The sequence below is a fragment of the Grus americana genome, chromosome 4 (genome assembly GCF_028858705.1).
Source record: "Grus americana isolate bGruAme1 chromosome 4, bGruAme1.mat, whole genome shotgun sequence".
Lineage (NCBI taxonomy): Eukaryota > Metazoa > Chordata > Aves > Gruiformes > Gruidae > Grus > Grus americana.
This window is the reverse complement of record NC_072855.1, coordinates 29,920,919-29,946,867: the sequence shown is the minus strand read 5'-3', so window position 1 is coordinate 29,946,867 and position 25,949 is coordinate 29,920,919. Positions and strand designations below refer to the sequence as shown.

General features: G+C 43.1%; 1 protein-coding gene across 2 annotated transcripts in view; it reads left to right on the top strand.

The window, feature by feature from the left end:
- Positions 1-25,949, top strand: part of LNX1 (ligand of numb-protein X 1) — a 179,213-nt gene that overhangs the window by 74,756 nt on the left and 78,508 nt on the right. The window contains exon 2 of one of the 2 annotated variants that reach the window (XM_054823891.1): positions 20,212-20,365. The gene's annotated coding sequence lies outside the window, so the exon portion shown is untranslated. Of the gene's footprint in view, positions 1-20,043; positions 20,366-25,949 lie in introns of those variants that run through there. The other variant, XM_054823890.1, reaches the window with a different exon arrangement.

Here is a 25,949-nt window from a genome sequence, read left to right as displayed (position 1 = left end):
CCTCTTGGCTTTCTGAATAAACTTACAGGAAAATCTATAACACACCCTACTACATTTTCCACTATTGCATATGGCTTTCTTTTATCCCAAGTAGCATTTGAACTAACTTGGGCGATGTAAAATAAATACAGGTAATGCTATCCAAGCTGATTTAGGCTACGTTTTGCATGGTAGGGAGAAAAAATGAATGATGTAATTATATTGAGATTTAGTGCTTGGTTAAAGGGCAGGATCTCGCAGGAAATGCAATAAGAAGGAAAAGTCATTCCACTTTCGAAAACCGTAGCCAATGTTCCCCCTGAAACTCGCTGGCTGCCATTTGCCTTCTGTTTTGCCAATGCTTTTATTAGTTACTTTGTAAAGGTGCCAAAGACACCAAAGAACCCGGGAGTTTTTACTACAAGCATGGCTTAAGTCTCTCCTAGGTGTGATGGTTCTGCAGAGTCTATTCTGTAAGAAAAGCTGAGCAACGCCACCTCAAAGTCTACTTTGGGATGGGGAAATAACAGCCTAGTAGCCCTCAGCTAAGGAAAGAGATACCTGAGCTGCATCACCCTTGTTAGAGAGGGTCGCTTGGTCATTCTGAGGAGGCATGGACAAAGCGACCAAACTGAAATAAGGTCTGACGATTTTCTTGTCTAAACCCATGCTGTACTGCCTCGCTGGCCTTTGGTCTGTACGAAACAGAACCCACCTGTGACTTTTGCACATCTGGTCCCTACCGCTGCTTGGCTGTCTTGGAAGTACGTTGGGAGTGGAGGTGCATAAGCTGTCTCCCACCGCTAGCCTCACAGCACACCTCTGTGTGCAACACAGCTGGGAGTTTAGATGTTGGGTTGAAAATCAGGTCCCTTTCGAGTGGTGGGGTTGGGCTGTTGAGCCTGCAGCTTCCACCCCGATTTAACTCACGAAACATCTCTGCTTCTCCCAGAACCCTGCTGCCTGTTTTGTGTCTTTACAGAAGTCTTGTCCTCTCTTCTAATAATAATATCATCTCCTTGTGGACCCTACCGGATCCAGGCAAACTGAAATGATTATGCCACCAGCAGGGTATAAAATTCCTATTTTTCATTAGAGACCTAGAACATATTTTTAAAAAAAAAAAAACCAAACAAAACCAAACCAAAACAAACAAAACAGCCGGTGGGGGAAACATTCTGGGAAGCTGGTGTTTTTTCATGTACAGGCCAAACTCAAGCCTTCCCCTTCAATAATTGAAATGAAATTCGAAAGATACAGCTGTGACTCATTCGGGCTCTCCTCTGAGGATCTGTGAGCCAGGGGGTTGGAAAGGAGGCCGCTCTGCACCAGCTAGCAGGACTATGGTGGATGTATAATTTGCAGCTGCTTTCAGGATGCTTCCCAGTCTTTTCTTAAATTATAAACTTTTCAAGTAGCAGATATTTTAGGATTTTTCTGCAGAAAGTTGAAAGAAATATTCTTTGTGTTCTTTCTGCTCTTAAGGTGGTGTTTTTTTCTGCTTTTCCAGATCTGAGGCACTCTTGGCATTTTCTTTCCTGTTGTAACTGTCACACTTTAACTCTTTTTTTTTTTTATCTTTGTTAATGACCACATTTTTATGAGCCTGTGGGACATGTTCCATGAGTACTTTCCTTTTCCTTCTGAACATGTGGTAACTTGGTTTCAAAAAATTGCTTTCAGCACGCCAAGGTACTCTAAAGAGGATTTTTTTCATGTTTCATGACAGCAGTGAACAGGCAAATCAAAATGCTGGGTTGGAAGCAAATCGGACACCTCTTAGAGGAAAAGATTCTCACTTAATAGATTTTCTTCTCTGAAGAACGGAAACAACACAGACGTTTAATCGGCTGCATTTTCCCTGACAGATGAAGGAAATTCTGGTGACTGCTGCAGTTCTTACTCTGCAGAGAGCAGGGGTAGTTTGGAGGTCTGCCTGTGCCCCAGACTGACTGCGGTACTCTTGTAGAGCCAAAGCACAGGGAGAGCCACCACTGCCTGAGCACTTGTGCTCCAACTCGGCAACGCTGCAGAGCAGACGGGACAGCACCGTGGCAAATCCTGTCCTTCCTCTCTTGGTGAGGTTAAGGAAAAGCAACTTTCCACTCTTTCCAAAGAACTTTTTCATCTGGAGAGCCAGAGGTTTGAGTTTCATATTTTTTTTTTTTCCTCTCCAATACCTGAAAGAGTCATCTAGAATAATTTGAGGCACCATGGATTTCACAGACAGCAATATGATGGCAATTCTTGCCTATGTACCTGCTTTTGCATGAATGCAATCTGCTAAGCCGGAGAAGTTTCCCCATCTCAACAGGCAGTGAGCAGCGGGGAGCAGAGCATATGGCCCTGGTTCAACCAAGACAAGACTAAATTTCCACCAGCTGGAGTAGAGGAAGGCCGACAAGGTTGCTGCTGATCCTCTCCATCCATGGGAAGGTATCTTCTCCTCCTCTGTTGAAGTAACATTGGCCAGCAGTCCCATTTCTGCAGCTCCAGGACCAAGTCCAGAGTGTGAGACCTCTTCCTTCAACCACAGCCATGCTGACTGCAATGTAGGCTGGAAAAAAAACTAAGAAGAGTGTTTGTTTATTTAAAACAGGTTGTTACACACATCAAAATAGAACAGGTCTTCCCATAATCAGAGACAGAAGGGCAAAAAATTAACCCAGAAAGATGGTGATAGCAATCGCTATCCAGATAAAAAGTGTCTGGTAAGCTATCATTCTGGCTGGCAGATCAGCCAAAAAGCAGCCTGTTACTGTCTTGAGCTAGTGCTTGGGTTAGAAATCAGAGGTTTGTTTGGGTTTTTTGTGGGTTGTTTTTTTTTTTTTTTTGAGATACTACAAGGGACTATTTTATACAGGATTTTGGCAATACTAATGATAAAATGCCAAAAATATTTAATCTCTGCTTGAATTACCTCTTGTTGACATTAAACTAGCACTCTGAAGAAGTGACTGAAAGATAGTGGTCGAAGAAAGGTGAAATAAACATAGATGGAAAAAATCACACTGCACAGCGTAAAGCAGATAGAGTGTCAAGTGTGCCCTTTAAAAATGAAAACACCCCTCCCCTTGTTAAAAAAAAGCAAGAATACTTTGTTGTGTTTTTAATATGTGAGCCACAATAGTTTCTAAAATGATGTTTCAATTAGCTATGATTTATTTTCTGCTGTTACGCACTTTCCTTTTCCACGATTGTTGTGCTATATCCTATAATTGCATTCTAATGATATTTCAGCCCGGTTTTTGAGTCTGCGGTTCTGCTGCAGCTTCCCACCCGCGGTGAGAACGACACTGCGAGGCCACGCAGCATGTTCTAGTGGGTCTCTGAGATCCTTTCTGAATGAGTGATTTTGGCTTTGAGAAAGCTATTTATGAAATGAAGTTAAGAAGAGCAGTTCTCATTCGTAAGACCTCTCTTGCCTTTTAAGGAAGATCTTTACAGCCATTTTTCCCCTTGTTTCCTATCAACATTTTTTCACAGAGAAGCTAAACTGGGGTGCTGCCCACCACCCTCTCCTCTGAACTCTCATAAATGAGCAGGAACAGGCGTTGCAGTTCCAGCTGGCCAGTAAATGGGGTGTGAAAAAAAGCTTTACCTTTCTATTTTAAAACAGAACAGAGCTTTAAACACAGAGAGATTTAAACATAGAGAGATTACAGGCATTGAAAGAGTGAAATACCATATATCCTGTGTAGCAGATGGCAGGAGATGAATATTTCAGTCTTTCACAATTTTTACTCCATTTTCCTCAAGTGTTTTATATAGCTCCGTTGAGACACCTTAATTGCTATAGGATACTCTCTCTCAGCAAAGGTTTCCAAGAGTATTGCCAGTTTGCAATATAGGGAAAGACAATACTTAAGCAAAAGCTACATCCTCAAAACAAAGCCCCTTCTTCCATTTACGGGTCTGATTGTAGTCCAGTAAAGGAGTAAAGTCAGGGTACGGTGAGACAATTTTGAAATTATATAGTTTTGGGCAGGAGTAATGCTGCAGACTCACGTCAGGTATCCATTAGTATCAGCTGAAAATACTTACTGGTTCAAATGGCCTGGAGAAGCTCCAGTTCAGCAAGTGAAAAGGCAGAGGGTGGCAAGGGGAGTGGGAAGCAGGAGTAGCTGTACTCCAAGTACCTGGTTCTGAATGTGTAAGTCTAGTAGTGACCGGAATACAGGGGACACCTTTCAGTGGGGTTTTCTTTTTTCTTCTTTTGTAAAAAGGTCTTGAAATGTTGTAATATTCAGCTGTAATTTTCTCCACAGAGACAGTTAAAAAACTCAAAAATGCATAAAGAAAACTGCTCCTTACTACTGCAAGCATATGAAAGAGTGTCAGATTTCTCCTGTCATCTTTCTAACAGGTAGCTGCTGCTCCAGATGTGGGTAAATGAGCATAAGAGTATGTAAACTTGTTTTTTGGGAGCCCTCACAAGCTCTTGGAGTAGAAAAAGGGACATCTTTGGGATGGGTGGTGCAGAGCTTTTCTGCTTCTATTGAGAAGAAAGCACCATAAACATTTGACGTGCAGATCTCTCACTTGATGACTATTGCAGAGGACATAGTTTTGGCCAAGAGCCAGGCCAAATCCTGTTGTGATCACCATGAAGCATCGGGCAGGCCCTGTATGAAAGTGGAACAAACTGGAGTTTATTTTTCAGAAAAACAAACAGAAATACTCGCTCAAAATCCAGCAATTCCATGATGTTTCCCTTATGTATCTGTTTGCTCTCATTCCCTGAGAGAAGCTTCTCTAATGCCATCAGCAACTCATCCCACCTCTACGGTGAGTGATTGCTTAGTCATGGTGTGTGGAAAGAACTTAGAGGAGAGAGAGGGGGAGGCACCAGGTGTGTCTGTGCAAAAACAAACTGTAATCTGGAGACTGCTGCTATCAGTAAAAACCTGCAATTCGAATTCTACCATCCTTTTAGAGGTTTGTTGGCTGTAAAGTGGAGCTGCACATCTAGCTTTCCACCTGGAGTGAGGATGCTACTGTAGCATTCTTGGAGGATGCACATTGAGGGGAAACAGAAGACTACAGCATGAAATGATTAAAGCCCCAAATTGAACCTGTAAAATATATGATTTTGTGAAACATATAGCTAATTAAACGGCAACATCACAGCAGCTTATAATTTCAGCTTGAAGTCTGTTACTAGTCACACTATTTGCCTTGACTTCCCTACAAACCCATTGGCATCACAAATCCACATTATTCATCATAGTACAGGTTCCCCAGTCCTTTTAGCCTGGGTCATAATCAAGTTTTCTGTAGGTTGTTTGGTTTTGGTTTTTTTTAATATTAGGGATATAACTGTTCATTTGCTCACTGTTTCCTTACTGTCCTCCTCAATATAAGTGTTTTTTTTGTATTGCTTACAGTTCTGGTTTTACAGGAGATTATGTTCTCCCTTCCCCTCCCTCCCAGGTGTGTACTTGCTTGAGCTGCTGGTGTGCGAGAGCACGGCTTTTCTATTGGCAATGCTGAAGTTCTTGCAGGTACAACCTTTGCTGCAAAACAGTATTTAGTGCAAGTGTGCCATTTCCTCCTCTCAGGCCATGATATGAATGTGATCTTTCGTATGTCACAACTGGAAACATTTGGGAGTTTCTATAGGATAAATTTTTATGAAGTTACATGTCTCTTGCAGGTGGCACTGCTGTAGCACAGGGAACTTACTCTTTCCATTTCCCCTCACTTATTTTAATCCATGTGTGACGGCCAGGCAAGGTTGCTCCCTGGCATAATCTTGGACATTAAAAAAGATGCCTGATTAATGCATGTGCACACGCAGCGCTCTGCAGAGATGTGCCTGGTTAACATTAATGCTGCTGTCAGTAATGAGCTTTCTGGAAGACAAGATGCTCAGCCACGCTCAGAAGCACAGCACAGGCCGTGCCTGGAGACATCCCTGTGGCATTCAGCCCTAAGGCAGGCGTGCGAATGGAGTCTGCCTTGCTTTCTGTCCTGATGGTTTTTTATGGAAGCTGAGCAAAGTATCATTCATGAGTGTGAATGTTTTGTTTGCTAGTGCACTTGTTTTGGCAACTGGGAAGACACCCGTGTATGCTTGCTCCCATCATAGGTAGCACCCAGGGAGTGCAAGCAGATAGATGATCATGGACTACATGAGGATGCTGGAACAGAGGACATAGCCTCAGTGGAGTACCTCTTGCAATCTCATGCAGGTGCCTAAGTTCAGGCGTCTAGTGCTAGTTGAGATGTCCCAGAAGATATGAGACATCCGCACAGAGCTGGCAGCAATGACGCAGGAACTACAGGAGGTTTGTGTCATGCTGGAGGCCAGGCGTCTCCAATGCTCAAGTGTCTGAAAGGACGCAAGAAACCCAGCAGCTGAGTTGCAACCTTAAGGCGGGAGGTGACAATGAAAATATGATTCAGTTCTTGGCAAGTTGTTTTCTGTAGATAATCAGTATTTGTCAACAGGAACAGAATTCAGCCTGAATCAGGCATTATTTCAGGATTTTTCGTTGCCTTTCTGTCTTCTGTTGTGGAAAAAAACATCTATGTTATGTAGTTAGGAGACCCCATCAGCTATGAGGCAATATTTGAGCCCACTTTGCGGGCCATGTAGAGTACCTAAATGCCTCAGTAACAATGCAAATGTGGCAAACCAAGGCTTCCTGAAACACATTGTTTTGAAATAATAATAATAATAATAATAATAATAATAATAATAATGGGATTTGTTTTGCTGATTTGCAGGAGGACTGTGTTCCCAGCTAGTTTAAAGGCTATGGCTCGCCTTGTCCCCTTAGGGATGGCCATTTTGTTTCTGCTGGGGAAGATGGATGGTCCTGGTTTTCCCTTGGTCAGGTCGAGAGCTGAGCAAACACGCAGAGTCAATAGGCTTTTTCAGGCGGTTCCTCGCCTATGGATCGACACCACTGCTCGCAGCCTCTCCTGTTTTCTGTTCCTCATGCCCTTCCCCCTCCCTGTGTCTATAAATACGACAAGCGGCGCTGCATTATACAAACTCTTCTGCCACAGTAGAAACATCTGTAGCCTGAACGCTCCTGCAGGAATGTCACTTGGGGGAACCGCTCTTCATTTTATGGGAAATTTCTCTTCCAAGCCCTCAGAGGGGCCAGGGAGGGAGGGGACGCTGGGTTTGACACTAGTGCTGTGCTGTTTTTCAGGGATTTTGCGGAAGAATGTTGTGTCTGATTTTGTGGATTGTCAAAATGAAGCCAGATGGCAGTGGATTAAGTGTAATGCTGCTTTGTTGTTCTTGGGTTCACAACTGCGCTTCCCCTTGAGCAAGGGAGCCCTCCCCACACAGCAGCCCCAGCCCCATGTGCCCCCCAACACAGAGCACCCCCTCCCATGGGTCCCGAAAATGCTGCCCTGGAGGCAGGGAGAAGAGAAGCTTTAGTTTGGTGAGGACTGCTAATTGGAAACTGCTTACTTGACATTTTTCGTGCCGAGATTATTCACCCAGAGCCTGTTTGCTGCACTCTCCATCCGATGAAATACGGGTATTTTGTAATTGTAGTAATCAGTTTGCTTGCTGAAGTGAAGTTGCTGGGTGAGCAGCTGAGCCAGTGAAGCCTGGTTTCTTACAGATTTATGTCTGGTAGCTGGATTTCCTGATGTTTAGAGAGGCGTGAGTTCAATTGACGTGTTTCCCATGAGACATTCAAGTATTTCAAGCCTTTTGTTGATTCTTCAGTGTCTAATAAGGGATGTATTTATGCCTCAACCTTCCTCTCCGTGTGAATGCTTAATGGGATCTCTTTCCTCTACCACTCTGCCTTATTTGCATTATACTTATGGGCACGTAATATCTTTGAATGACATTATGATTGCCTCAACTTTGTTTCCCTAGGCAATTGGGTTAAGGATAAGTTATTAATTTGGGAGAAGGTGAATTTAAAGTTGTGATGCTGAGTATTTTCTAGTTTCTTAATTAAAAGTAGACAGGCAGACAAATTTCCTCTTAAAAGGATTGTTCTTCTCTATGCCCTCTCCTCTTGGCGTGAACACCTTTTTTTCTCCCAGGATAGCTTTTGATAGTTTGGGTTATAGAGTGCCATCCTGTCACTCACCCAGAACCTTGCGAGGGCTGCTCGAGCTCTGCTCCTTGTGCCCAGCACCTACAGACCAGTGCAATTCCATCCAGCTTATGAAAACACCAGCAAAAAATGCTGTACAATTTCCCTTTCAGACTGCAGTATCTTTTCAACCATAAGCTTAACGCTTTCAATTTAATTTACTCTTCCATGATCTTTCGTTGAAATTTCAGTTTAAACCAGCAGATTTTATTTTGTAACAAATCTGCATTTCTTCATGTAGACCAGCGAAGGTCTATACTGAGTTTGTCAAAAGTCCTTGGGCCTGGAAAGCATTCTGACAAAAACCTGCTGCCTGGATAATTGAGGAGAAACCACAAGCAAAGTCAGTGTTGCTGCTTTGCTTTGCTCTGTCCTGTTCTTCCCTAGGATAACTTCTCAGCTGCTCAGACGTTTGTTTGAAAGTCAGCTGTACTTTACAACTCTTCAGAGCTTTTTAGCCTTCTTCAGCAGGTCACCATCCCCTATCTTTGTTGAGAGTCAGCCTTTCCAGCATGACTTTCATGTCATGCACAAAGCCCTGTGCAGATCCGTGTAACGTTGAGTAGTTCTGGATTTCCTTGTGCAGAGCTGATCTCCTGATCTCAGCTGCTTAGCTTGCAAATTCTTTGATGTGCAGACTGTCTGCTTGGCTTGCACAGCACAGTCTACCCTGACAGTGTTCAGTAAAAGAAATTGGGGGAGGAGAAAGGCTACAATTAGGGTAATGTTTGCTTTTATATTACATGTTGTTATCACGTAGAATACAGATAGCTTTAAGCTAGTCACCATCTCCAAAATGCAATAAGTCATGACAATTTTATAGTGACCAGCTATTACCAAGACGCTCAGAAAGACTGAGGTTTCCTAACCTTCAGTTCAGTGACTTTAGAGATAAATTTTTCCTGATTCTTGAGGAGATACCCTGGTGATGTAAAGGAAATTTTTCAAAGAAAAATTGAAAGGAAAGTCCTAGTACTCAGCTTGTAACCTCCACATTTCACCTTCTGCCTTGGTGGTCCAGCGGGGGTGGCCCCAACATCAATTCTGAGTGCACTTTCATCTTCCTTGTACTACCCTGCACAGTCTGGAAGGTATAAATTAGACATATTCAAGTATTCCACTAATATGCTTAGTCTATTTTAAGCAGAAAATTCACTAATGATATATTTTTTTGTTAAGCAGAAGTAAGTTTGGATGTGCTTTTGTTTTTGTTTATTCTCAGAAGTCTTTTTCATTTATAGTGTGAGCTTCTCCCCCTCAAATTCTTCTCCTGTTTTTCTTTACTGTATCCTGTTGTAATATTCCCTTTGGAAGGTCTTTTAGAGAGTATTTTTTTACAGATTCTAAAAACTTCCTTCCTGGCATTTGCATTCTCTCTTCAGATGTCAAAATCAAAGATAATGGTCCATTGCTGGTGTTTTGGGAAGGGAGGGGTAGGCAAGGGAGTTTGCAGTCTCTGCACACTCGGCAAGTCAACGTACTTTACGTGCAGTGTAAGGGACTTAGTGTGTATCAACAGTAGTTCACTGTTAGCCAGTACAAGGAGGAGACATTGAAATTCAAAGCAAGCATTTTGAAAATTGTCAGTATTTTCTGATCCATTTCCCCACATACAAAGTGAACAGATCTCCCAAGGAACTTTGTGAACATGGTGCAAATCTAAATACGAATGGCGATTTTGTCCGTGGGGCATGAATATAGACTTGTTCTGTCAGCAGCAGGGATACGTGTCAGGGATGCTCTGAACAACTGCTTCAGCCTGAAGCCTGTGACGGATAATAGCAACCCCATTCATATATGCTTAGTAAGTACCTCATATAGTGTAAGCTCTTAGCACCAGTTCCCCAGCAAAGCAGCAAGAGGGAAGGATGGTAGCATGAAGCACAGGTATGTCAACATTGAACCTGTGGAGATTTGGGTTCAAGTCCTGCATTCAAATCATATACAGAATTAGTTTGGTGGCTTTTCTGTCCCAGACCTGGAATATTTCAGCATATGTGGTCTACAGAGGCCTCAAACCACACCAGCAAAATGTTCTTATGTCAATGTTACCAACTGAGATTCAAGCGGCGGAGCTGCGGTGGAAATGCTTTTCAGGAGGTTTCTGCATCATACGCCTGGGTCAGGCTTTTGGTTTTACCTTTTTTGGCAGTTAAAGATGTTCAATACAGATTATCCACATATAATTGTGCTAGAAAAAGCACACAAAATATTTGCTGAAGACATCATCAGACACTGAAAGCTGAGTTTAAGGTTTTGCAATGTCAAATAAGTCTTATCTTCTCTAGTTTGCTGAAGAGCTTTTTGTGGTTTTGCTGCAGGCTGTAATGCACTGCAAGGGGAAGTGCACTACAGCACTGACCCAATAATATGAGATTTGTAAGTTGACTAAATGGATATTCTCAGTTTCTTTTAATCAGTTTTGATGGAGTTGCCACTTCTAAAGGCATTTCATAGTATAATGCATAAAAAATAAATGTTTTCTCAAGGAGCTGCTGTTTGAAATGATACCTAAGCATTCACATTGTGGACTGCAGACAAAATCAATAATCATCATCATCATCTTTCCATGAGAAACTGTTCAAATTTCATTCAATCTTTTGTTGACTTTTATATATATGTATGCATTATATATATTATACAGTAATATATCAGTTTGTTATGGTTTTTGAAAACATGCAAGATCCAAATTTTCCAGTGTGGAGAACAAGTGTAGTTAAACTGACAGATTCACTAGCATCAAATCTAAAGAATCCTGTTTTGTTGTAAACTCATGAGTGCTGTGAGCTCCAAGGGGAGATTTTCCTGCTGTTTGGACATTCTTTCCCATACTGGGAATGGGAGCTTTGCATTTTAGTAAGACATCCTCAGTGAGTGTTTTCTCTTGGCAAAAATGCCATCAGTCTTTCATCTCCACCCGCTTGCCTGCTTTCACCAAACTTGTTTAATTGCTGTTGAAAGCCCTTCTCATCTGTCAGAAGTACTTGAAATTGTTCCCTGAATCCAAAAGTCATTGTGGGTTCTGGGAGACTGACAGGTACACAAGCACAGTTACATGAGCTGCTGGAAACTTTAAATGCGTTTGCTGTGTTACAGAGCGAGGGTCGAAGCCCGTGAAAGGCCGGGGCTTGTGCTATGTGGGGAGGGTCAGCAAACCAGCTGCTCCTCTAGCCACTGTTTTTAGACTTTTGGGCTTGAAAGTAGATCACTTAGGGATAATGTAACGCTTACTCGTTTGAGCTTTAGGTTACATATCTGGGCTAAATGTCTTCTCTTATCACCATCTCCCAGTTTGCAACGGGGGTTGCTAAAGAGGTTCTCTGTGTGTTTCTGTAACACCTTATATACTTAATTTGCCCATATGTAAATATGTTTGTGTGTCCTTACAACTTTTTTTTCCCTGATGTAATTTATACTCTACGCATTGTATTCTCCCTTGGAGAAATGAATTAGCAATTTAAGCAATTGGCATGTAAAAGGAGTTGTGCTTAGACTGATGCTTAACTCATTTAGTAAAACAAAGAGAGGTTATTTGCAAGATGTGCACCATCCCCTGTTAGCTGAGCTTGCTGAGTCAGCAACACTCTGTGCCTCAATCTCCAAGCGATAACATGTTCAGCCTGAAGGGCTGGGCTGCTCAGGAACTGGTGTATTGAAAACATCTCACCTTCTTCAAAGGAAGCGACCCCTTCCTACGTGCTCTGTCCCACCAGCTGATACCTTTTTTTTTTGTGGACATAGTAGAACTTACAGTGAATGTAACCAAAGGAATGCTCGCATACCTGAAAAAGCATCGTTCTTCCAGTTCTAGCAATTCATCTAATAAGATACAACCTTTCCACACAAGAAGATCCCTTACCTCTCTGAGATAAGAGCAGAGCTCCCATAGCATCCTGACTCGAATTTACACCTTTGCAAGTTCCTGTGGTATGCGTGGAAGTAAGCATAGTTCATAAAACGGGCCCTGGTTTTCTTTAGCTAGATTGTACAGGGTTTAAACATTTTAAGGGACAATCCAGTGTTCAGTGCAGTCAGTGGGGGCTGAGTGAAACCTGCTTCCCCAAAGAGTTTTGTCCCCTTACGAAAGGGCAGGTACCAGGGCGGTGAGCAGGCACGTCTGAGATGGCCGTGACACTGGCACAGCCCCTGCCCGTTCCCAGCAAGGCTCTGCGGAGCCTCGTAGTTTGTGCTGTGTGAAAACAAGCAGCTACAAGTGGGTAACGGTCAGACATGTGCAGATGTTAATGCGTTTCTTCCTCGTGCATGAAACACATCTGTATCTCTTCAGAGAGTTTCCATGACTGGCTCAGGCCAGCGCTGAGTTCTGTGACTGCGAGGTATCGCAAGTATTGCAGCAGACTGTGATTCATTGTGTGACCTAAGAGGAGTACTTGCACTGGTATTAAAAATTGCATTTGCTGAATTATATTGCAAAGCCACCTGCAAAAACAGGATGCTCCGACGCAGAAAGAATGATGTCGAATGTGATTATTTAAGTAGTGCTGCAGATACAGTCTCCCAGCCAGCCTGTGTCAGCATCCCACGGGTCAGCACAAAATATCTCTGTTGGTTTTGGACTGACTACATACCACGGAGCGAAACCGTGTATTGACTTGTAATATATGCAGTACTGAATGACAGAGAGATTGAATAGGTGTGGCGGGGGACAAAAAAGTCTCGATTATTACGAACTGCCACAACTGTATTTAAAGTAACAACACGCGGAAGGGGGTTAAGAAAGTAAATGTGGTTCAAATTCGCCATGTCAGGAACAAATTAAATCAGCTTGGTAGAGGATGCAAAGAGAAATGCATTTGGAAACGCTTATATGCTGAAGCTGGGAGTCTGGGTAATAAGAAAGAGGAACTGGAATTTCTCAATAATCAAGATGAATTCAACTTAATTGTCTCATCAGGTTTCGGTGCTAGAGGGACCAGTATGTTACAGTATTGTATAAGCTGTTTAAGCAGGCTAAGGGAGAGAAAAGAAATTGTGTGAGAGGAATGACTTTGTGTATGACCCAGTGACTTATATCTGCCTAACTTAGAACTGGAAAGTGCAGGATCTTAAGAAATGCAGTGCAAGATGCTGATTGCCAAAGCCCAGGAGCAAGTAGGGGTGGGCAGAGGTGATGTTATAAGTCACTGAACTGAATCTGCAGACAGGATGAGCTACTACTGCATGTGGGAAGAGAACTGTGCAATTATGGGGAACTTTTTTTTTTTGGAGATTTGCTGAAGATTTCATTTAGCTACCTGCAAAACATCACTAGAGTAGGGTTAAATACTGGATGATAGTTCTAAGAAACAAACGTTGTCAAACCTGGTATGCAAGAATTCTGCTGTCGGACAGCCTGATAATAGATAAAAATGAATTTATCCGCTAGACTGGAAATCAGGGGTTGTCTCAGGAAAAAGTAATCATGACCTGATTGCATTCAATATAGTTGAAGAGAAAACAGTCCCAAACAGTAATATTTATACATGCTGTTTTGAAATGGCCAATTTCCCAAAGCCAAGGACAGCCCCTACTAAAATTGACCGGGAAGAGAAATGTCTGAATTAAAACAGCCAGTTTTTCACAAGAGTTTGTTAACTGGGCAAAATGTTGTCAAGACAACCACAATGTGTGGCAAAAGAAGACAGAAAGTAGAAATGTGCTTACACATGTGTACATATGTGTTTAAATAGGTGTATATTTGTCCACACATATCTGTATATGGGGCTATGTATGTATACCTATAGACACGTATGTGGGCATGAATATGCACAGTACTTACATATTTAAACAAACTGTGTGACTGTATGTTGGAAAAAAGGGCTAGAGAAAGGGAGATAGATATCGGTTGATATTTATATGTTATGAAGCATGGAAATTACTAGCAAAGGCTAAAACAAAATCTACTCTTGACAAGCAAATGGTGTTCTGAAGGAGTTTTTAATTTACATAAGGAAAAAAAAAAAGTAGCAATGGTGTAGGCCCTGCAAGGGTTGAAGGTACTAAAACTGTTAATAAGAAATGCATAGATAGCTGAAATTTTCAGAAAATAAACAAGATGCGGTACGTATATCATGTGATGAGGAGAATGAATTATTTTCCAGCCCATCTGTGATTAAGAGAATGTTAGACACCACCTACTTTGGGAAAACAGCTTTAAAGTAGTAGACCTTGTATAACCTGCAGCTATGCATCCTAACTTTTTTTTTTTTTAAATTGCCTGAGAAATTGTCTGGCCCACTGATGTGACCTTTTAATAAATTTGGGGATATTGGAGAAATTTACCAAGACTGAAAGCATGCTAATATTTTTGCCAATGTCCTAACGGCACAAACAGGGTAATTCTCATAACGGCAGGGCAGCTAGCCTGACCTCACTTCTAGTAAAATAATAGAGAAGCTGATATGGAAATTCAAGTAATAAAAAACAGGAATATTATTAATGGCAGCTAATGATGTTTTCATTGAATGTGGGTCTTGTCAGGTAAACTTGGCTTGCTTTTTTTATGTAAGATTACCTGCTTGGTTAATAAAGTAACTATATCAGCATAATAGTCCTTGAAAGCTCAATATTCTAACATAATTTGATCAAAAATGGGGCATTTTACATTCTCGTGTAAGCACGAGTCAAGTGGCTAAGAACTAGTGTATCAAAATCAGGATATTTCTAGTGAGATTCTAGTGCCAGATCAGGGCTCAGCCCATTTCTGCTAATGTTCACTTTTTGGTCTTGCAAGAAAAATACTGGATCACTTGCTGATCATGCATGGTGGTACAGAAAAGGGAATCTGAACTGTCTAAAAAGTGGAGTTCAGACTGAACAAAGATTGCTTTAATGCAGTCCAATGCAAAATTATAAACCTGAAAACAGGGAACATGTAGCGTATCTACAGAAATGGAAAAGACAGCTTAGGAAAAAAATAGAGGCTTTGGAAAGATTTTGGAGATCTTAATAGACAACCTCAGAATGTAGTCCTAGCCTAGTGGCAGGGCAAAATGTCTAGTGTGATCCTTGAGTACACACGCAGAAGGGAGTCAAGTCAGAGCAAGCGTCTGATTTTTGTCTGTGTTTATAGTATGTATGCATATGGGGAGACTCCTGTGGAGTAACATCAACCACATCACAGTCACCACTTTAAAAGATGATTTAAAAGTTGGAGGAGAATGCAGGGAATAGCAAATATCTTACCTAAGAGCTAGGTAATACACCTGCTGGTTGGAGCACAGTCTTTTTGGTCCACAAGAGAAATACATCAGGATGCTAGCGCAAGTGTAACGCAGGTAGTGGTACAAGATGCAGATACCAGCTTGGGAAGGGCTTTTTCAGCCAACTAGGAATTGTGTAACATAGCTTGATGACAATAACCTGAACCAGTGTCATCAAATTAGCAACATATTATCCATGTGTTTTTGCAAGTATGAAGGATTAATTCCCAGAACAAGCTACCAAAGAGCCCAGTGGACTCCCCACCTTTTGGTTCTTCAAACCAGGATAGGACACTTTTCTAGAAAGATTCCTGATCGGGCTAAACCCAGTCAGTGGGGTCCATAAAGGGCACAGAGCAGAGGATGTGGCAGCCTGTGTCATACAAGAAGTCGGGCAAGGTGACCACCTTCTTTCTTCTAATCTTGAACTCTATGAACTGCTGCCCGGATATAAACCTGGATGTGAAAATTAATTCAAGGATGGACTGCACTCACTATGTATTTGTACATGCTTTTAGTACAGACATTGTACTCCACATTAAACAATTCATTTTACTGTGTATGACAAAGTGAGATGCTCTCTATGCCAGAGACTTCCTTGGTAATTAGGAGCAAGTCACTTAACTTCTGTGCTGTGGTTTGCCCACTTCCAGAGAGTGAACCCAGCTTTCCTCAGTCCCTCCTTCCACACTGGAGAGACCTCTGGGTCATACTATGCAAGTGTGTTCTTCTGAAAAGGCACAGGCAATCCAAAAACTGTAGTAGGGCACAGGACTGATGTTTCTAATGGATCAGAGAGCTTCCATTCTGCAGAAGGTATTTGCGTTACCTTGGTCAGCAATCCACCCATACTGTGAACCTTGACGAGATAAATATAATTGTCCTGGGACTGGTTATGTAATGAGCTTGCTTTGCAATTTAACTAATGAATGTGCTGAGAGCCCAGATTAATCTTTTAACTTCAACAATTCCTCCCAAGGGAAAACATATAGAGCCTGGCTATCTGTATTATTATCCTCTCCCAACAGCCAGAGTGATTTGGCCACTTGAATGTTTGTTATGCTTATGTACGTACAGCTCATGTGTTCACAGATTTTTCTGGAGGAGGTGGAAGGACCCTGAGCTTCACTTGAGATTGTACAGCTGGGTCTGTGGGCTTTTCCAGTCGGAGCCCTTCCTGATGGATGCCATGTGAGCTCTTTGGTGGGATGATTTTAATTGCTGGTATGGCACAAGTTGCTGGTTTGTTTTGTTTTGGTTTGTTTTGTTTTTTTCCCCAGTAGGGCCATATTTAATTCTGTGCTCTCTCAGCCCATGAAAGCTGTCCATTTCAGAAAATAATAGTTGTAACTCTGGTACTATTATTGGTTCATTAATCGAGGACAAGAGATTATTTTATTACTGTGGTTTTAGTTTCTTCATTATGCTCCTGTTCTTCTCAGGAGTCTTCTAGAAAATGGAGAGGTACAGAATACAGAAGATACGGTGAATTTTTATGACAAATGAAACATGACTTCCCAGAGTAACATACACTGTGTAAGATCCTTGCCATCTGTAAATTGCACCAAGTAGGTCAACTTTAGAGGTCAACATCCCATTTAAATTGTCACACTGTACAGAATTGCTAGTTTAACATTGGTGATTAATGACTGCAGAGTCCATAGTCTCATTTCCAAGCAGACTGTCAGTGGCACTCAGTAGTCCCCAGAGAGTCCATAGTACAAGAGCTTGGCAGTCTTTCCTTTTATGTTTTGTGATCCAATTCAGATTGTTGATTTTCCACAAAGAGGAAGCAAAGAGAGGGAACTGACATGAAAACAGTGGTCTTCATTCTAGAGTTGTTGCTAAACCCGATTTTTTCCCCCCTAGAGTTTGTTCCTATTCTCCGGTATGCCTCTACAAGCCAAGGTATATATTTGGCGCAATCCCACGTGAGAACATTGAATCAAATGTCCACACCAGATGTGGATGTGGTCTGCCATCATGGAGGTCAGGGGATACAGTTTCATCCCGGGGGACCTCATCTCCTGATGGACCTGGTCTGTCACCACCACCCTGAGCTGTGACCGCAGCTCTTGATTCTCCTTCCCTGGCTCCCCCTCCTCCACCAAGGCAGAGTGCCAGCCAGGGCCACCGGTCCTCCACCTCCTGGTCCCCATCCTACCATCCATCCATGGGGATCAGGGACAAGGGTGTACTTTATTATTGTGGGGACATCACAGAAATACTCAACAGCACTGGAGATTCCTTGTGTACTTGAAAGAGACAGCATAGCTCAGCCCCCTGCCAGATCTGTGTGGACAGGAATGTAACGTACACCGGAAATTGGTCTTTTATTTCTTTTTTTGCAAGCAATCTGTTGGCTCACCTGGACTAGGAGCTGGAAGAGAGGGGTCAGCAGCAGGCAAAGAGCTGACCTGCCTGCTGCCTCATCTGCACTGGCTTCATGGGGCTTCACAGATGGCATCCATTACAATATTATCACTGAACGCTTGATTATTACAATATCCCATAATGTGACTTGACTAATCTTCTAACTTAGCTTGCACAGTGTGTACTGCCAATGGTTGCAATACATGCTGAAATAATTTAGTTGAAGTAAATAAATGAGTGCATCTAATACAACAGGGCTCATGGCGTGTTGTCCTCCTGTCTGTCCTTATACCTATATTTGCATAAGTTGAGACGAACTGTACAAATTTGTTATAAAATTCAACAGAGCTCGATATGTTAAATTTTTTGCCTTCAATGTATGAAGCTATACCAAGGAATTGGAAGTTTATCAAGCAGGTGTCATTGCACCAGTCAGATCTGTAAGATGCTGCTGTCATTTTGATGCAAAAGAATGAATTGTAGCAGGAAAATGCTCTCACTTTTTTGTGTTGTCGATGAAGAAAATCTGTCAGAGCCTTTAGCCAGCTGCAGACAAAGGAGGGGATCTGTAAATAATGCAGCACACGGGCTGTAGTTCAGAGGAGAAAGTCAGATGAAAGACAGTTTCAGCGTAGGATCTTCCATCAACAAGTACAGCTCGCTAGCTCTTTGGTTCAGAGCCAATAAATAACTCACCTTCTGGGAAAATAATTTGCCTGGTATGTGTAAGGAAGTATTAATGCCATATTCCAGAGTGAAGAATTTGGACAGGAATGGGTACCCAAGAGGTCTGGGTGAGGAAGAGAGTGAAAAGCCTTTCTTCTGAGCAGAGACTTAGAGAGTTTGAGTGGGAAGGAAAATAGGAAAACATGTCATGAGATGGGAAAGGCTATTTAAGCAATCCAGTAACATTAGCGTGAGAACAAATGAGTTTGAACTGGCCATTAGTCTGGAAACTTAGAAAAGCCTCCTGGCAGTGGGAGGGGGTGAAAACTTGGCTAGTTTCTAAAATGGAAATTAAGTCTGTAACTGAGAGTGTCTGATGTGGTCACCTGTGACAGCAGGGCTCTGGGCTTTCTGATCTAGGGTGATCAGCCTCCGAGAGACCTCCCATGCGAGGAAGGATTTAAACACGCGCTTTGCTCTGCGGGGACGTATTTGCTAATGTTTAAGCTTCTGTAGCTTAAGCATGTTTTTAAAAGTACATTGCATATGCATAGTTCAATTTTGCAGACGGCTGACGCATGATGCTTGCGTATCTGGCCTTGTGACTGCTGTGGACATCTGGTCCCGTGCGGGCTGTGTCTCTCCGTATTGCACCCATCCCGGGGGGAGAGCAGCGGCACTTCAGCGCTCCACAGTGCCGCGGTTCCAGCGCGGCACTGCCGGCACACACCTGGGTTTTGGGCAACCGTGCACCGAGCAGCGGCAGGTCGGCTTGGCAGGGACCCATCCCAGGTTTCCTCAGGCAACTCGAAGCAGAGGTGCTGTGCTGTCAGGGCAGGAAAGGCAAATGCTACTGCGAACAAGCGTTCGTCGGGCTAAGGGCGTGCCTGTCGCACTTGCTGGTAGGACTTGACAAGTCCCTTGATGATTTCTTAAAATAAATATTTAACAAGGGATTTTATAATCACAAGTAGCAAGTATGCTTTTAAAATGTTTGAAGGGAAACAAACTTGCATAAGAATGAATTGGAGGCCAAGACCTGGTAGCCATAGATGTTTACATCGGAGGCTGGGGATTTCCTTCCGCCTATTTTCGGCATATACTGCAGTTGCTTGCTTCAAGTTCATCTCCAAAGCTGCCTTGCTTTCTGAATAACACTTCCTTCCATAGCAGCAGATGTTTATGATGGCTGAAGTCACTGCATTTATTAGTGATTCATGTAGTTGGAAGATCAGGGTTTCTTTTCCTCCACTGAAAATATTTTTTGAAAAAAAGATCTCTTTTGCTGTTGCTGCTTTCGTAGTTAGCATTCACACTCAGCTGTTGCATTACAGTGTGGCAGTCCAACGTCTTACTCCTTTCTTGGGTACTTTTAAAACTGAAAATTACTGGATAACTGGGTTTAAAGCAGTCTTTATTTTGCAGTGCTCAGAAAATTAGCAGAGCTTGTATTTTCAGCCAACTGATTCCAGAGTTTACAAATTGCTCTTACATAGTTCAGGTCTTCACCACCAACTTCGAGCATGCAGGAACAAGGTGAAGATCCCATTTTCAAAGCATGGACTTGGGGTTAGAGCTTGTGGGCCTCATCTTCCTTTTCCAAGGGGAAAGTCAAGATGAATCTTTTGTCTTGAAGAACTTTTTAAGATGGTCCACTGGACTTCATTAAATTTGAACCAAGTTGATTGCACGGCTGAAAGAAGAAATGCAAGGAAGACCCAAACTGAAAATGGACTTTGGTATATGCCGGAAAGAAAAGTAAAAGCTTCAAATTACACTGTTGTCTGAGCAGCCTGCACACGCTTATCTGCCTGCGGGAGAAATGACCGTGAGGGTGTGGTTTTTCTAAACCTTCAATTGCTCAGGTTTATGCAATTCAGCTTTTCTTTCTACCTTCTGTCATGCCATAGGCTTCCCCGTCTGACGCGGCTGCTCTCTTCCTGCAAAGACGGGGCTGAAGGGTGAGCACGGTGCCCCTGCCCGGCATTGCCGGCCCTAGCCCAGCCTTTTTACACCTGCAGGACACCGCCAGCAGCGGATGAGAGACACAGTAAAGCCAGACACGTGAGTTTAAAGACTTGTATTTGGTTTCTGTGGTGTTCCCACTTTTATCCTTCAGTTGGGTGTGAGTTGTTCCAGAGGAGCAAAGGTGGAAGGAAATGCTCCAGCAAACGTACCAGCCCCGGTTTGTGGCAGGAGGGAGTGGGTCCGAGCCTCAGCCTGCACACTCGAGAGTGCCATGCAGCAAGGCAGCGATAAATATTTACTGTGTCTATCATTAGTGATTCAGTCTCCCCATAATCTAATGAAGGGATTATTTTCATAATCTCACAGAGAAGGCCATATAATGTACCTGTAGGTTGCTGTGTTTGTTGGTAGCCGGTGTTAAAATACTACTTACATACATACTACATGCTAGTGTGCAAAAGTGCCATGCTTACTTCATCACCTTTTTGTTAGCTAAATGTGTTTGATTTCCTGTCTTCCTTTTGCTAAGAAGGTCTATTTCTTCAGTAAAGCATGTTAAAATCCAACTGATTATCTGTGGAGAGGTGCCATTTGTACTGCAGCTGCTTTAGCCCATCGTTGCATTAATCCTCTGGAAACCCATTTCTTCCCCTCCCCCGTGTTAAAACCCACAACATCTCACTCTAGCCATAGGAGGTAAATCAAGGCTGCATTCGCCCCTGCTGTATCTTCCAGCTTGATTTTAAGCATATAACTGCAGCTGAGGTGAGGAGAGAAAGAGAACTCGGTTTAGTTTTTATCTTTAGCTCATGTTCTCCTCCCCTTACCTAAACTTATACTCAGCTCTTAACTCAAATCGTCTTGCAATTCAGTACAGATATATGTAATGGTTGCAAACCTTTGAATACGTAACAAATACGCATAACTTCTTATAAGTTTAATTTCTACCGATGAGCCTGATCGTTCATGTTAGAACATGTATGTGCACAGATGTGCCAACACAGAACCCAGAACTGCGATGAGGATATGTGAACATCCTCACGCACTAAAGTATATACTTGAAGTACTTGGTGGATAAGAGGTCCAAGTACGTAAAGTACAGGACCCGTTCAAATGTTTAAAGCTAAGAACATTTTGGGGTGTTTTTAATGACTAAAGATGGACTGCTTGCATCAAGCTCTCGGCTGCTTTGACATCTACCAAGGAAAAACATAAAAAAGTGAGAAAGGTGTAAATATTAGACATATTTCATGCTTTCCCCAGGTGCCTGATGACTAGGAAAGGGTTTCTCCAACAACAGGAAAAGTAAGAATACCTTAGGTGACTGTACTGGGCACTACACAAGGCACTGGTTTTCTCACAGTCTCCTGTAGAAACCGAGCTCCCTGTTCATCCCACCCTCCAAAGCACTTTTCATTTGCTCATTCAGGTTCATGCAGAACAATATCAAGGCAGCTCCACCGCTTTATTGAAACAGCGCTGTCTATTATCTGCTGTCGTTGTTGGAAAAGCACAAATGCTGATCTGTAAATAAAAGCCAGGATTCACCGTCAGGCATTTGGAAAGCTGCTGCCTTGCGAGGAGTTGTATCCTCAATACTCCCATCCACTTTCCTGAGACTGAAAATTCCTCTTAAGGAAGTAATCTGTTACTAATTTGCTGTTTTATATTCTTCCACTCCAAACCTCAGAGCCTCTGTATATTTTCCAAAAATATAAATTGAATCAATCTGGGGAAGCTTGTCTCTTCATTATCTTTTTCTTGCCACCTGAAAATATTCTTTCTCCTGCTGCTAATTTCTCTTACTTGTTCGTGGTCCTGGACAAGCGTCCTCCCCTTCACTCACACAAGTTCTGCTTTTTGGAAGGCTGTTCCAAGCCCATGTGTTTGAGCATTAACTGCACCAGGACTTCATTGTAGCACAAAGCTGGAAAGAGGAATGTTCCTGGCTCTGGGTTGTGGTCGTCTATCAGAACAGAAAATGGAATTGTATTTTGGAAGAAGTTTGAAGGCGCTGGCGTTTTCCCCCAGCATAGCTTTTCTTTTGCAAAACACAAATAAATCTTGCAGCAGGATGAGATGATAGATTAGCTTCATTTCACTGCAAACCAGGAAATCGAGCAACATTGTTTCCAGCAGGAAGGTAAATTAGTAAAGGCTTTCAAATGCAGAGAGTCTCCTCCAGGCTGGCTGCTGGAGGGAAGCAGTCCAGTATTCCTGGAGCTGTCAGTCCCGTCTGCAGGGCTGAGCGCTGCTGCCTGGCCCGCCTGGCTCCTCTCGCTGCATGGGCAGACGGAGGCCTGCAGCTGATTTTGAGGGACTCTGTGGCCAGAAGCCTTTTGCAGAGCTAATGAGGCCCCTCTCTCTGGTTAAAATGGCCAGACACTGGTATCATGCAAGGCTGCCCGACTTGGCACTTGTTTGCAGTGCACGTCCAGCTCTTCCACTGCAATTTTTGCTCCTAGAAACTGGGATGCGCAAAGATGCAGTTGATCTTTCCGAGGTTTTCCCCAAAGGCTCAAGCTGAATCTGTAAAAAAAGATCATTACCTGAATCATGTGACTCGAGGGGATTCAACATGGAAGCAGAAGCTTTCTCCTTCAGTAAATGTACAGGGAATGGTTAGCTGGCAGCTCCTGTGGCGTACAGCTGCTTCCAGCTGCATACCGCTGCCATCACTCTGAGTAAACATTGATTACTCCTTTACAAGGAGATCAAGGAGCTGAACACCCTGAAACTTCCTACCTGTCTAGCGGCTCCTGGCAACCCTCTCCTTGGTCCTCCAGTTTCACTTCAATACACCTACAACATTCTTATTGAAACAAAGAGCCTTAATAAAACGATGGTTTCCATGTGCCAGTAATTTCTTGTTCAGGGATGAAGACTACTTCCCTGTCTGGATTGATGCCCCTTGCCGGTCTGCAGGCAGCAGATCAGATCTGACTGTGGGGAAGGATGCAGGAAGCAGGACAGTTTGAGCATGTAATTCCTAATTGGTTTCTCATCACGGGATTAAGCAGCACACAATTGATCTCCACACCCACAGAACCGGTTCTGGAAGCAGATATTAATTCAGCCACAGACTTAACTATCTTTCCCAGGCTGGTGTCACTCGCGTGTCCTGGCTGACAAAACCTTAGTAAGCCTCTTCATTTTAAGGAGAATGTTTCAAGGCCACCAGCAACACATACATATTAATTAGCAATGGACTTTATCGGGGAGTTCCCACAAAGCCCCAATTAAAGCAGTGATGAATCAAATCCAGTGAGTAGTACCATACTCAGGGATGCTGTTTTCCAGCACTGAGCAGATGAGGGCAGAACCAGGCTCTAGAGGATGTGTTTTGGTAGCTGAGGGCTCAGTCACTGTAATAAACAAAATTTATTTGCTGAGACAATTGCTGGACAGGGATCTTAGTCATCCTCCCGCTACAAAAAGGTGCCCTGGAATGGAAACTATTGCACAGCCTTAGCTAGAGGGCTGCTTCGACTCCTGCTTGAATATTTTGTGTTTCCCCAGTCCTTCCCATTTGGAAGATGGTTATAAGCTCTGGCGCACAGCTCACCCTCAAATGAGCAATAGGGACTATCAGCAGATAGAAATGGGCACTGTCAGCACTACTTCATAAGAGAGATAACTGAGTGAAAGACAGCATGCTGTTTGTTCAACACCCAAAAGGTAACTGGTGTTAGCACCAGAAAACTGATAGTCAGACCACAGTAGTTGGGCTGCTGGGTTCAGCCTCTTCAGCGTGCAGTGTTTCCCTCTTTCAAACAGTGCATTTTTCTTAAATGTGAAATTCAGCACTCGGCATTGCAAAACGCCTGTAGGCTCATCCAAACTTCTTCCCCTTGCCCCCTGAAATTTCTGTTTCTAGCTGAGTATTGTGTGTCTGCCTATTATTTAGAAGGCTGCCTCTGGGCTGTACCGCTCTCTGAAGTTGTTGAAATGTTCTTGTTGACTACCCTGCCTGGGCTTCTGCCCTCCTTTTTCCAAGTTCCTGAATGGGACTGGGGCCCGGCAGCTGTCACTCTGGGGCTGAGTGGCAGGGAATGCTTTCAGATTGCATTATTTTAAAGAGCAGAGTGTCACTGTTTCATGCAGTTCTTCAATAGAGACTGTTTTTTCTGGTTAGAATTTGTTTATTCAGTCATTTTTTGTGGATTCGAGTGTCAGGAGAAGGAAATAGTAAGATACATATATAATTTAAGTTACAGACATTTACAGACCTATAACTTAAATTATAGATTATATATATAAAATCTTTAATAATTATATAAAAATTATAGTACTGGAGTTAGGTGCAACATAAGTAGACTTGTTATACAGATGATTAAATCCTTGCTCCATTGAATTTGTTTAATTTTGCCATTGAGTGCAATGGGCCGGAGGTTTTACCTAAAGCATTTGCTTCTGTTGCTTAGACTTGTCACACTGGGGAGCCAGCTACTGCAAGTTGCTGCTGTCCCCCCCATGGATCCGTGTTCATAAAGCAGAGGATGCAGTCCTAGAAGTCAAGAGTTTGTGAGGGCTTTCCCTCAGATGAGGTCTGAGAGCATCTCTGTGGCTGTGTGCTGCACAAAGGCTCTTGTGATGAAGGCTGGGCATCGGCATCATGGGAGCCCAGCCCTGTGGTGTGGGAGCAGGCAGCTGCCCCTTCCCCTGCTCACCTAACCACACTGCGGGCTGCTCCTAAAAAAGGTCCCTACAGGGTGTTGTGAGAACTCATTAAGTAGTTTGTCAAGCATTAAGAGACTCCTGGATCAGAGGAGCAGTTGTAAAGGCACGGTGTAATTAAAGCACAGCTTACTTCACTGCGTGTTATTAGCAGGGTTATCCATCACATGTTCTGCACTCCAGAGTTATTAGATGTTATCTCATGGTCATATGTGAGAAGATGCTGTGTGGTCTGAGGGTGGCAGGCACCGTGGCCGTGGGAGGCAGGGTGAGGTGTAAGGCTTCAATGTCCTCCAGGGCAGATGTTCTTCTCCATGCTGCTTTCTGCCCCTGCCCTTTCGTTGCCTCTTCAGCAGCTCTTCCCACCCCTGGCGCTGAGGGGCCAGAGAGGCAGCATCGCCCACCTTCCCTGCTGACCCACTTGTGGCCCTGGGAGAGGATTGCAAAGAGAGATTAAGACTTATTGTGAAGCTGTATTAAGATTTTCACATTCCCATGCTTTTGCCTTTGCGTATCGCATTGTTATTTTCAAGTTAAGTAGGGCAGGCCAACACAGAGGACACGTGGTCGGCATGCCGACGCTGTAGCTCTTGCAGCGGTTTTGTGTTGCATTACGTTTGTCTGTGCAGAGCGAACATCTAACAGGGGATGTACAGGTGCTCTCGGGATGTGTTTGTGCTGGCTGAGCCACTCACATGTCATGAAGCTGCGAGTGAGTTGGGCAGGTCATTCTTCATCCTTACCAACATAAATGTTGTCCTGCAAAACCACAATGGAGTTTGCACAACGAAAGAGACAAAAGCTACTTTAAAGTGTTTTAGAGGGTGCTGAGGGTGGGTTTGTTGTTTTTCGTAAATGTTCTTGGTCCCACAGATTGGGAAGTCAACGAGATTACTTACCTGCTGTCTGAAGACAAAGAATCTTCAAAGTGTGCTAAGTAAAATATCTTAATCAGAACAAGCAAGTCTTCTCTGAGACTTGAACAGGCACCACTGGCAACCAG